This window comes from Engystomops pustulosus, chromosome 2 (genome assembly GCF_040894005.1).
Source record: "Engystomops pustulosus chromosome 2, aEngPut4.maternal, whole genome shotgun sequence".
In the NCBI taxonomy this organism is placed as follows: Eukaryota; Metazoa; Chordata; class Amphibia; order Anura; family Leptodactylidae; genus Engystomops; species Engystomops pustulosus.
The window spans coordinates 110,672,050-110,686,421 of NC_092412.1; the positions used below are offsets into that span (position 1 = coordinate 110,672,050).

Genomic DNA, 14,372 nt, shown 5'->3' on the forward strand with positions numbered 1-14,372 from the left:
TTTAACCTTTTACCTTTAACTTTACCTTTAACTACTGGTAAATCTCCCCCTATGGCTCTTTACTATGATAATATCAGCCATAGCAAAAAAATGAAGAATTAACAATTCCATATACACAATGAAAGCAGTTATTCAGTAATGAAATTAATTAATACCCAGGATATATGTGATACATAACACATATGATACTGTATAATACAGTGTATATATGAGAATTTCCACTTGCATATCATACATCAGTCACCAATTCCTGCATAATACAGACAGCATCTTACAAATATCAAATACACCTTACTATAAATCCTCTTGTGTCAGTGAGCACTGGGTACTCATCCATGTACAACCAGCATGTCGTACAGGAAAATAGCAGTAGTTGGTAAACACTTTGCTTGTTTTGTTGTTTTTCTTCCTTGCATATGACCAGTTCTACTCCTGAGGCAAAAACTGCTTTTACATTTTATTTTTGATGTCTTCTAAGATTTTAGTGCTACTCCTGTCGATTAAACTTAAACATCCCGTAGCATGTGACTTACTTGGCACAGAAAAATGCCTGTAGATATGCTCTTTATTCATTGTATAGTACATTGCCTATAAGCCTTATATAGCCTACAGACCCATCCTCACTAATTTGGTTTTGTGTCCTTTTTTTCTCGTTTCTGTCATAGTATTTTAAAATGTAGAAAGAAGAAAATTATTCGTGAAAATATAAATAAATCTAAGAAAAGAAAGGGACAACCCAATATAATATTAACTCTAAAATGATTCTTCAAGCTTATGAAAAAGGTTTCAGTAGATAGAGATAAGAAAAATATGCAGAAAGTTTTACTGTCATCAAAATTATACATTTTAGTTTTTGGGAAGATTGGTGTGCCAACGTATCCTGAGATTAATAAACAGCTACTTTTTAATGGGATGTCTTAAACCCATCTTTCAGTCAATGTCTATAGTACAAGGATACCTTTGACTTTTAGGCTAACACATGTTTGATACATTTGGTTCCCGAGCACCTACTGTAGAATTACGGCAGGGGGTCCAGATTCTTAAATCCAGGGCCATAGTATTTTATGATTGTTTGGGCAGCTGAATGTTCTGTCCCCTGCTACATGCAGGGATACTTTTGCAGAAGACAGAAGCAGTATTTACTTGGAGACTCCAGGTGGTTTATGGGTGCTGCCGTCTTGGATCCGATCAATAGGGGACCAGTAGGAAACAGGCTTTGCTGCAGCCCTATCTGAGAAAGAGATATAAAGAAAAAACTGAGGTCAAAATGGAATCTGACTATACAAACTAAGCAGAGGCGTAGGGGTTCATCATGGAGGGGGGCAAAACCCACTTAAGTGGGCCCCTCAAACCAGTTGTACCAATAATCCACTATACAGTGAGCATATAGTGGTAGATACTGGTTAGCATCAGACTTCCTTGTTGATAGTCACTACATTGTAATATATTGTGATTAACAGGAGACATATCAGTAAGCATACACATACTCACACACATTTCCTGTCTCTTATGTCTGACCAGTGCGACTCCAATTTCTACCAAAGGCATCTTGGATAGGAGTAGTAGTACTGTGCCGTGTCCATATATAAAAGACAGGAGTCATAGTACTGTGCTGTGTTTATATATACAAGATAGAGGTAGCAGCACTGTGCTGTGTCCATATATATGATTAGTAGTGCTGTGGTATACATGATTGGAGTAGTAGTGTTGTGCTATGCCCAAATATATATAGGATAGGAGAAGTAGTACTATGCTGCATCCATGTATACAGGATAGGAGTCGTAGCACTGTGCTATGCAGGATAGGAGTATAAGTGCTGTCCTATAGTTTATTGTAGGATAGGTATAGTATTGCTAATTGCTGTGCTAAAGCCTAGTCTCAGATAGGTGTAGTACTGCTGTTCTATGGTCTAGTGCAGTGATTTTCAACCTTTTTTGAGCCGCGGCACACTTTTTATACTTAGAAAATCCTGGGGCACACCAACAACCAAAATAGCACAAAATGACACTAAAACAGTCATATTATACATATAGTTAATAATGTAGATTCTAAATTTATTTTACTCACTCAGTGTGAAACCTGGGCCTGTTTCGATAAACACAAAAGGGATATCCTGGCAGGAATGGTGGAAAGACACACACAAAGCTCTTCCTCAACGATTCTCAGTTTCTCCCTGTTTTTAGTTTTTATCGCAGTCAAGCTTGAGAAGCCCAGCTCACATAGATATGTGGTTGAAAATGGGAGCAATGTCAAAATAGCTTTGTTGGCCAGAATGGGGAACTCCTTGGCAACAGATAACCAAATACTGTCCAAAGGAAGATCAGCAAACTTTAGCTTTAAACCGCAATCTTGTGACGTAGCACTCAGCTTAGAATAGAGCCGGCTGCCGGCTGCTACGCCACTAGAGTCAATTCAAGCAGGACATGACTGCTGAAGAACGGTACTAATATCATTTATTATTCCACACATACAACTCTCACGGAGTTCACTCTTGGGGGTTTTAAATCAGCTTCTTACCACCACAAGAGCTACTTTTTTAGCCCTCAAGAGTGAAGTATGCCTGGCAGAGGTCCTTTCAATAAATTATTTATTTTAAAAAAGGATAACCCCCTCATATATTCAATCCCATGTAACCTCATAAATACAGTCCCACGTATATGAGCACATGATTATCAGCATCATACAGTTAGGGCCAGAAATATTTGGACAGTGACACAATTTTGGCGAGTTGGGCTCTGCATGCCACCACATTGGATTTGAAATGAAACCTCTACAACAGAATTGAAGTGCAGATTGTAACGTTTAATTTGAAGGGTTGAACAAAAATATCTGATAGAAAATGTAGGAATTGTACACATTTCTTTACAAACACTCCACATTTTAGGAGCTCAAAAGTAATTGGACAAATAAACATAACCCAAACAAAATATTTTTATTTTCAATATTTTGTTGTGAATCCTTTGGAGGCAATCACTGCCTTAAGTCTGGAACCCATGGACATCACCAAACGCTGGAACATTCTGCAATGGCCAAGTCAATCACCAGATGTCTGCTATCTCTCTGATGGGCTTTTTCAGGATGTTCTGCTTCACCTCAATTGAGAGTTCCTTAGACCGCATGTTGTCTGGTCACAGCAACAGCTTCCAAATGCAAAACCACACACCTGGAATCAACCTCAGACCTTTTAACTACTTCATTGATTACAGGTTAACGAGGGAGACACCTTCAGAGTTAATTGCAGCCCTTAGAGTCCATTGTCCAATTACTTTTGGTCCCTTGAAAAAGAGGAGGCTATGCATTACAGAGCTATGATTCCTAAACCCTTTCTCCAATTTGGATGTGGAAACTCTCATATTGCAGCTGGGAGTGTGCACTTTCAGCCCATATTATATATAGAATTGTATTTCTGAACATGTTTTTGTAAACAGCTAAAATAACAAAACTTGTGTCACTGTCCAAATATTTCTGGCCCTAACTGTATACTGTGGTGATGTGCACTGTACAGCATCATAGTATATGGTGCTAATTATTATGTGGCTCATATACTGCAATTTAAAGGGGTACAATGAGAAGTACTTTGGCCATGAGGCCAGAGTACAAGTGCCAGCTCATATACTCAGCATATGAGCTGGTACTTGTAGTACTCCAGCTTCATGACTATAGTATTTCTCATTTTACATTTCTCATTGTTATATGCAGTATACTGCTGGAGTACTAAAAGTACCAGCTCATATGCTGAGTATTCTGCCAACAGTTCATATACTCAGGCAAAAGCTCATATAGTCAGCATTATTGGTGGGCATTACCTTGGCGGCGGGCAAATGCAAGAGTCTCTCCGCTCTCTGGATGATGCACCAGCCTCGGTGACCTCATTTTGTCGCGCGAGGTTCAAAGCTTGCGCATGTGTTATTATACATGTCTCCTACATTGTAAGAAGCCGTGACTGCGCATCGCTGCGCATTGCCGGGAAACAAAACACAGGGGGCACCATAGTTTGGGGAACGTTCCCCGCGGCACACCCGACCATGTGTCGCGGCACACTGGTTGAAAATCACTGGTCTAGTGTAAGCTATGTTTAGTAGAGCTTTGTTACAGCCTAGTGTAGAATAGGTGTAGTGATTTTTTTATAGTCTAGTGTAGGATAGGTGTAGTGATGTTGTGCTGTAGTCTAGTGTAGGATAGGTGTAATAGTGATGTTCTATAGTCTACAGTAGGATAGGTGTATCAGTGATTTGCTATGCCCAAAGTAGGAAAAGAGTTACAAAGAAGACATAGACAGAAACAGCAAACACACAGACAAACAGACACATACATATAGACACATAGAAATACCTCACACATGTGCTCTGTCTCCCCTCAGCAGGGCCTTTCAATAACTCACTCTCCAAGGACTTTAATTGGTAATACATGTATGTCAGAAGCTGGAAAACATGGGGCTGTGCTAATCACTGTATACAACTATATCTGCTTCCCAAGGGACACAAATAAATTTCAAAGCTCCTCAGCGGGCCCCTCAAAGTCCCGGGGCCCCAAAGGAATTACTTCTTCGCCCCCCCCCCCTGCCCCCGGTAGCTAAAGTATGCCTCTGAAGTGTGAAAAGGCTCCTGCAGTGGTTGTTTAAGTAAACGAGCTTCACCATTTGTGAAACTAAAGAAAGTTTCACAAACTTTAAAAAAGTTTATTCTTTTCCAATAGAAAATAATCATAACATGTAAATAAATATTTATTTCTACATAGTTCTAACAATGAATCAGACTAAGTACTGTATTTTTCACTATGTAAATTTCACAGCAGGATGACTAATCACTATGAGGTACAAATCCAGTTTCTACAGCATATTCAAGTTATATTATACACATTTAAATGTAGGAGGGTCATTTGTGTACAAACAGATGTGTTTCCTTTCTTCAAAAATAATACAATAATTTAGGACTTTACCATATAAGTGAATGCAACTACCAGATATACTGGAGTATAAGTGAGTTTTTCAGCACAAAAAATGTGCTGAAAAAACCTAATTCGGCTTATACTCCAGTCTATGTATTGTCATATGTATTGGTGCGCGCAGTACACATGTATAATGCAAGGACTTCCGTCTGCTGCACTGTTTAGAGCCCAGTATCAGGCATGTTTCATGACCAAATTTTATTGTCATACATTAGTCAGTGAGGGGGCAGACGGGGGTCAATTGTAGCCAGTTTTCATGCCAGAAAACTGTCTAGAACATTTACTATTCTGATGGAACCCTGATGGGGTGCCCCATTAGGAATTTTGGCCGCTGTCCAGTGGTCTCTAGTTATGCCACTGGCTATGACTGGCTATATACTGGGGGTGCATTGACTAGCTGGCTATATATTAGGGGCATGGGGCAGAATAGCTATGTACTGAGGGGAAGCTGTGCCAATGCATTTCCTACCCAAAGCTATATATCTTCTATTATTTTAAATTGCAGCCAGAAATTGTACACATGAATGCTAATAATGAGATGGCAAATGCAAGAGAATAGCACAGTGCAGTCCTCAAGCCATTTGAGATTACTTCCTGTATTCCCCTCTCATTAATCCGACAAGGCACTTCCTCTATTGCTTTATTCTGGCATACACTACATAGTCATTTGGCTTTATGTCTCTTTCTATTTCCCCTTGCACCAATCTCTATGACCATGGCAGGGAGAAGACAGAAAGGTAAATGATCTGTGCTTAGCCCCCTGCCTCAGGTGGACAAGCAGTCAGTGTGGAAGGGAAAGATCGGTCTACCGGCCTCTGTGGAGAGGTAAATAGGAGTCTGTGTAGGGGTACATCATCCCATGTGAAGAAGACAGCAGACTGTAGGGGAAGGGGCAATCTGTGAGGGCTGGGACATAAAGAGCAATCTGTGTAAGCCAATGAAGGAGAGTGCAGATACATCACACAATCTAGAGTAATCCACTGAAATCATTAAGAGATCTTGTCCCCAAAGAAGGTCAGGAACAGCTTAAATAAATACACAATCCAGAATTCACCAAACATCTTTCTAAGACTGACACGTTAGCTTGTTTTTAATTAAATAAAATACATAATAGGTATCAGAAGCTCTGGTATCATGTATTCAGTTTCTTCAGTTCATTACACGGCATCGCTATTAGACAACAATGTAGAACCACGGCACTTGTTTTATGCTCATCAGATTGAGTCACGTCATATCATATGATGCCTCTTAATACTGTGGGGTTTAACACATAATGCTTTGCTCTAGGCAACAACTACATCTGACAGTTCTGTGCCATTGGAGTTCAAAGAAAATGAGTAGCTTGAAAGACGATAATAAGAACTAAATTTATAACACATGATTTTCCCAGCAACTGGTACAAGAAGGTAGGAATCGCGTCTGTCCTCTGGTTCCATGTTGGATGTCTTTATGGTTATATAAATTACTGTGTTGGTTGAGGATGTATAAATTGCAACCAAAAGGGCTAGAAAACCTGGCACAGGCCTTCTTAAGCTATTAATAAGGTAAGTAACATCTATTATTTTTGACTTGGCTGCAAATACCATTATTATTTACCTCTTTATTTAGGTGCATTGTGATATTACTTGTTTCCCATTTTGGAAAAAAAGTTTATTTTAGTAATTTGTATTGTAATTATCACAGTTTTATTGAGAAGTTAAATAGAGGCTGCACTACTGAGACATCTGACTGACATGTTTGACTCTTTATATGGTTTCATTCACAGATCATCACAGTATAAAAGAGTAAAATATTCAAAATTGTAGTTTAAAAGTATCTTAATTTTGGCACATTTAACAATAATGATTTTTAAAGTCAAAGTAAAGGCCTTTCAAACTGTTGACAAATTATGTCCTTGATCTAAAGGAAAGGAAAGTTTCTTTCACACTTAAGAAATTTTAAAAAAATTAAAAAACCACAGAAAGTCAGGAAATGAAAAGGAAACGAGCAAAGCGAGTTTGCCCTAAGCCTATTATTTTTGTAGTGAACTTGTCAAATTGACCATAATAATTTGTGGGCATGAATCATGATATAGAGCAGGAGGATTTTAGCAGATTAAAAGAGTTGTCCATGATGTTTTAAAAATTGTTAAAATGAGAGTAAGCTGATTAAATTTACTTCCTTACATCAATTAGTTGTAGATTGACATGTCTCTGAGGACCACGGAATAGAGTAGCCATAAAGAGGTGGGTAATTAATCAGGAAAGTAAATGTCAATTATAATCCATTTATAATCTATTAATCTGGAGAGGGTTTAAAATCAATTTCTTATATATAATTTCTTTAACGAGATGCTCCATAATTCAGTCTCACATGCAGTTTACCTATTGTTTTTATCCTCCCTTTTACTCTTCTCTGTCTATTGTCTTCTCTACTCCATGCCATACATTACATAAAGCAGGAACTAGCTGTATTATATGTGTGGGAGGTATAAATCATGGGGTATTCCGGGAATATGAACGTCTGATACAAAAACCCATAATGCTATAAATAAATGAATGTAACAAAACTTAATGTCATTAGTCACAAAATGGAGCTTCAATAGTTTAATTTTATGATTCACAAAATTTTATGGCGTCTCTAAAGTTATCACCAAGATGGCTGCCACTGGAAACTACAAGTCCCTAGATCCTTTAGTTCTCAGTAACTCCTCCTACCTCTTATGCTCTGCTCCCAGTGATGATGTAAAGGTTTTCTTGCTCTGTTACCATAGTAATGATGTGTAACTGCCATCACCAAAACACTGGTCATACTGGATGCACTGAAACCAACATAGTGGTGACCACATGACCTGCCCAGGCAGGTGCAGGACATGTGATGTGGACAAGTGACCAGTGGTCATCTTCTGTCCTGTGTATGCTCTTCAACGGACCGCATGGAGGAAATTAACGGACTGATTAAAGGGCCAGTAGCATTTTAATTCTTCATTACTGTCTATGTCATCAGCGTTTTCTGCTGAGATGAGCAAGATATTAAATAATAATTATTATAATGAATACATTATAGCTTATATTTTAAGGACCCATTTGTATATGAATTATGCTGATTCCTGGAATACCCCTTTAAAGGGAACCTACCACCACAAATCTACCTATAAAGGTAGATCGGGTGGTAGGTGGATCAATGGGATGCGAGGATAGCCCTTTTAAGGGCTAATCCTCAAGTCCCCGCACTTTTTTAGTAACTTTTATTACACTTGTATGCAAATTTTTTTATGCGGCTACTGGGGCGTGGAGTAGCCGCATCTGAGGTTACATGGCGCGGCTACTCCACGCCCCAGTAGCCTCTTTTCCCCTCCTACTTACCATCTTCGGCGCGCAGCTCCTTGTAGCTGCGCGCCCTCGTCTGACGATCCTGCCGTCTGCGCATGCGCAGAATGGAGGATCGTCGGAAGAGGGCGCGCAGCTACGAGCAGCTGCGCCCAGAAGATGGTGAGTAGATGGGGAAAAGAGGCTACCGGGGCGTGGAGTAACCGCGCCATGTAACCTCAGATGCGGCTACTCCACGCCCCAGTAGCCGCATAAAAAAATTTGCATACAAGTATAATAAAAGTTACTAAAAAAGTGCGGGGACATGAGGATTAGCCCTTAAAAGGGCTATCATCATGTCCCATTGATCCACCTACCAACCTATCTACCTTTATAGGTAGATTTGTGGTGGTAAGTTCCCTTTAAGTCTTTTAAATTCAAAATACAAGCTCTAGGTGCATTCAAACTAAGATTCAGTGCTTTGGCAATGGTGGCAACATTTGATTAGCATTCCCACATGTAATAACTTCTCTGTGTTTTTTAGATCAGCCAACCTTCTTAAATCACTACGCAGTTATCCGTGTAGAAGTTAGTTAATGGAGACTTGTGTTTCAACAGGATGTTCCTTTCTTCATGTTAACCTTGTATATTAAGATGGTTAATTTTACTACCATGCTACCATCTGCCACCATATTTATATCCATAAACATTAGAGTTACTTTGAGATGACAAAAATATGTTGGTTTTAAAGAGCTAGAGTTTAGAACACCCAAGGAGTCAAACATGGCCTCTTAAGACAATTGGAATAGTTGGAATTGAGGAGGTCTGAATCTTTGGAGATGTAAGAGTGCTTTTACACTGATTTTCTGGTATCTGGTATCCTATGAAGCTAAATAATTTTGGGGATATACCGAACTGGAATCAATGGATCGTTTCCACAGTAGATTAGAACTCATTTTGAAATTCCACTTATATAGTGCAACCTATATTTGTAAGTTAGGAAAAATTACTTCCAATATAGTTCTCTGATGTATCTGTATTTTTTCATATGCATTCAATTCAGAATACTGATGAAAAGCAAGCAGTTGTGGAATTAACACACAAACGACAGCAGTTAGATATACAGTATAATTGCAGCTTATTATAATAATTTATAATCTTAATACAATGTCCTTGGGCTATAAAACTAAACAAAAAAAAATAATAAGCTACATTATTCTAGAGGGAAGGGTTTTTTTTTTTTTCTCACTTGGTAGATTTTAGCTTTGCAGCAATTTAATAGAATTTAGTTTTGAGCATTAGTACAGAGCAGTTGGAAAGGTAAAAGACAGATGAATCACACAGCGCTAGATCTGTATTTTGATGTGTATTACATAGCATTTAAATTACAGGAATGTATCATTTGACAGGAATGTATCATTTTATGGTAATTATTTTTGTAAATTTATACTGAATGGGGGATATTTATTAGAGATTTTACTTTGTAATTTGTAATTGTGATAATTAACCCCCTTACGCCAGCTCCACAGGCAGGGGGCGTGGAGGGGGTGCAACAGGTGGAGGAGTTCCTGTCCAGCACCTTCATACTACCAAGACCATGTGAATGTTCATCTTGAGTGTTCACATGGGGTATGCACAAAACTACGCCAGCAAGCCACCGTATGGAGCGCCAGCGTATGATGAATCTCCCTCAATAGGTGTATCTAATGTTGACAAATAATGTTGACTTCTTTGCAACTTTTTGCTCAGGAGGATCATACTTCTTACTCTTTTTTGAAAAATGTTAAAAATTCTACCCTTGGTGCTAAATAAGGCTGCAGTTTTTTCTCTATAGTGACATACCAACCACTGCCCTATTCCTGTTATAGCCTGAAACTCATGCTGTAGAAGACTGTAGTCACAGAAATCATCAGTAACAGGTATCACTTGTATCACTTGGTGTCCACCACTGCCAGGAAAAAACTAAATTAAACTATACCCACACTGGGAGAAAGAAAGATCTGGGCGGCACATTTACATACTCTACAATGACCTATTGATATATAAAATTTATTAAAATCCTGTACAACCCATTTAAGAAATGCAGTGTGCTAAATGTTTCTGTGTGGTTTTAAAACAAATGACAACTATAAAGATAGGTCACTACTACTTGGTGTGTTTTTTTATACAGACACTTTTGTAGAATTCATAATGACTTCTTCCGTCTCTGACTGGGAAATTGCTAAGGAAAGAGATTTTAACTAGGGGTAATTTATTATCCAATTAGGGGGATGAAACATGACTAATGCTCTTTAGAACATAGAAAAGATATACCTACGCATATATTTCTAGGTTTTATCAGTCATAAAAGACAAAAAGATATATATACATATTTTGGTGCAGAAATCCTATGGCTCTATTGTCATGTGATTATCTCTAATTAATCTCTTATTCCATTATATTTAATCAAGGTGGAGCAGGGAATCACATTATGCTATTCTGTTCAACAAAAAAGCATTGACATTTAATAGAAAACATATTACCATTAAAAATATTGTACAAAAATCAATAAAGATGTCAATGGAAATGACAGTTTGTCTTGTACATATTAGTTGACTCAATATAACAGATAAACTCTAGAAGAAACAGGGCATTAAATGAAAGTTTTCCCTTCACCCACTTCTTTTAGTAGTATATTTGTTATGTATTCTTATTTAACATAGCACTGTTTAAAGTTGGCCACTTTTTTGTCAGCTCCTATACACTGCTCAAAAAAGAAAGGGAACACTTTAAAAACAAAATTTAACTCCAAGTCAATCACACTTCTGTGAATCTCCCTGTGCAGATATTAATCAACACTGACTGGGAATGAATCTCTCCTGCTGTTGGAAAAGACAGGTAGAAATTAACATTTGTTGGTTCATCAGGAGCATACCCAGGCATAGTATGGAGGTCCTACAGGCATATGGAGGCCACACACACACACACACACTACTGAGCCTCATTTCCTTGTCTTGAGGCATTTCTACTGAAGTTAGATCAGTGTGACATTTGATTTTTCACTTTTATAATCATCAGAGCATCAGTTCTACAATACAGCTTTACAGTAAAGCACTTCTAGAACATTATTTTGAACAAATTCTTAAACTTCCCTTCTCAGACCCTTAACTGATTGTGGACATAATGTTAACATGCCCTAAACTTAAGCATTAGGTGGCTGATTGAGTTCTTCCATGAATTATCATGAATATTAATCACTGATTTAAACTCACAAATATATTCATTGTCACATTATGTGGTCAATAGTCTTTTATTCTTTTGTCACCTGAGAAATAACTAAAATTCACAGATCACTAAAAGTTTAAAGAAATACTTAAAGCCTAATGCATCTGTGATAACATATACTGGAATCATGTCTTATCTTTTTCAATGTACTGTAAGACTCTGTTATCTGCAGGTTCATTAACTTGTTTCATTGTACAAGATCGATGTAATCTGTATAAATAGGTGCTCGTTATAAGATGCTGAATTATGTCTTTGTTTACAGTGCGTACAGAGCAGGTGTCTTTTGTCATATTTGTTCACCTATGAATCCCTTAGCATGAAAAGATATCATCAATAACCAAAACTATCTGAATGCAGATTCTTTTAGTTGAAATGTATTGATGCTCTCAATCTTACCTTTATATACCAGTAGATTTGTTTTCCTAACAACGGTCTAGTTAATTGCTCCAATCTTAAATTGATCTAGATAAACAGTTCCATCACATACATAGGACGGAGTAATTCATCAGTGACTGCTGTTCTGTTAAGGCACAGGGCACCACTTTAATGATTATGCCTAACAAATAAGTTAGCTTTCCAGTTCACTTACTGGATATTAGAACTTCAGGTATTCCAAATTCTAATTTTCTTTTTAATCACACACCATATAAACCTCGGAAAACAAAAGGTTAATTTACATCAAAATATCTAGATCTAGAATACAAACTTCTAAATACATTATAATACATGTAACATTACAAAGTGTTGTTTATGGAAGGTAGCGTGAAACAGAATTCAATAATTATTATACTTTTACAGGAAATGTATCATTTCTTTATTATATTACCCATCTTTTACTATATATACGTATATATAGGAACATATTGGAACATATGTTTTTATTTTTTTACATGCAAAGATATAAGGGAAGCCATTTTGCCTAAGCTGCTGCAACAAAAGCTGAATACATTTGCTTTATATCAAGTCTTCATCAGTTATTCATCTGTGGTTTCATCCTCTATTTCAGCTTTAACTCCTTCCCATCAATGCCCTTTTTTTATTGTATGTTTCCGTTTTTTGTTCCCTTTCTTTTAAAATCCATAATTTTCTTTTTCCATGTACGGAGCTTTATTCAGGCTTGATTTTTGCATAACCAAATGTACTACCTAGTGGCAGTATTTAATTTACTATGTCAAAGCAGGAAACCCATTTCAAATTCAGTGAATGTAATGAAAAAAGGCTTATGCTCCATTTTCATGTGGCCTGTTTTTACACCTTCTTTGTATTCTTTGGGTGGATACTATTCCGTGGATACAAAATTTTCTATGGGTTTTATTTGGTTTTTTAAAAAAATTAAAGCCTTTTATAAAAATAATAATAATAATTTTGCCATGTTCTGATGCTTATAACTTTTTCATAGTTTGGCATATGGAGCTGTGTGAGGTTTAATTTTTTGTAAAACATCATGACATTGCCACGGGTTGCCAGATACGGATTCCCATGGCAACCAACCAAAACAGGGTAAGCAACCAGGAGGACATGCAAATGGTTGCAGATAGCTATTGAGAGTAAATTAGAGAATTGTTTCCATGTTTCCATACATCTGCAATGTGTTCTTCACACATATTGTTCTTCACATACTATTGTGAAGAACACCGTTTGGCACTAATGTCTTCTGATAAGTTAGCAGATGTACGGAAACATCTGCAATGTGTTCTTCACTTAAATGATCCTGTGTTCACTGTGTTCACTGTTTTCACTGTGTTCTTCACTGTTCTTCACAGTGTTTCCGTAAGTGAAAGCTCGTTATCGAGCAGGCGAAATACTCATCCGAGCAACTGACCGTTTCGAGTACGCTAATACTCGAACGAGCATCAAGCTCGGACGAGTATACTCGCTCATCTCTATTAATGACTTAATCAACCTGAGCTGGATCACTCATACACAGCAGCTGGGGGGATGGCAGAGCAACTGATTATTCTGTCTTCAGGCACAACCCAGGGATTACATCATCCTCTCCTGCAGTGAATAATTCACGTGCCAGGAGAAACGCTGAACCAGCCATAGAAGCGACAGAGCTTGATTATCATAATGTAATATCTGTTTTATCAGGAAAAAACACTCAGCACAGGGATTAAAGGATTAAACAAGATATGATCCTGCATCAGTGTAGCTACAGCATTCTCAAGGTTTGCTTCAAAATGCATCAAATCAAATGGTAAGTTTCCTTTAAGTTCAAAGACTCATTTTAAAGAGCCCTCAAGAAGGACGGGCTGCAAGGGAAGATTCTTGTTTAGACAATTAGAGATAATAGAGACTTCTTGCTGCATTCTATTCTTTTTAAGTCCTGAGGCTTTAGAAATGCATTGGCCCTAAGTCATTTTATGTGATTCTCACAGAGCCGGAGAGATATTAAGATTTTGTTAGCAAGCAAAAATGTGTTTATGTCAGAGGCTAACACATCTCTTTGCACTGGTTTTTTATTGAGTGTCTTGTTAAGCCGCCAATGATGGATAGCTTTTCCTCCATAATGATCTATCAGTCTGAAGGTTAGTGGCGCGTGGTCCGACCAGTGCCAGTGGAACCAGTTTGTGAGATGCTCAGTCCCTTCTTGGTACTTTCTTTAAGACGGTTAGACAGGATTTTTCTAACTTATGTAGCTTGGTATAGGTGGTAGGAGCAGGAGCTGTGTCTTCATGCAGTGTGAGGTTATGCCCCCACACATGTTTATAACCTTTTATGGGTCTAAAGTGTAATTCATATTTTTTCTGATCATACCAATTTGTATACCACCCAAAGTGGATTATTTTATTAACAAAATAACAAAACATAGGGTATGTAAAATAGGTACTATGAAATCGATACAAAAAAAAATACTATTACGTAACTATCAAG

General features: G+C 37.6%; 1 protein-coding gene across 6 annotated transcripts in view; it reads left to right on the top strand.

The window, feature by feature from the left end:
• The window catches only part of FRMPD4 (FERM and PDZ domain containing 4), a 265,339-nt gene that overhangs the window by 158,307 nt on the left and 92,660 nt on the right, over nucleotides 1-14,372 (top strand). The window lies entirely within an intron of this gene.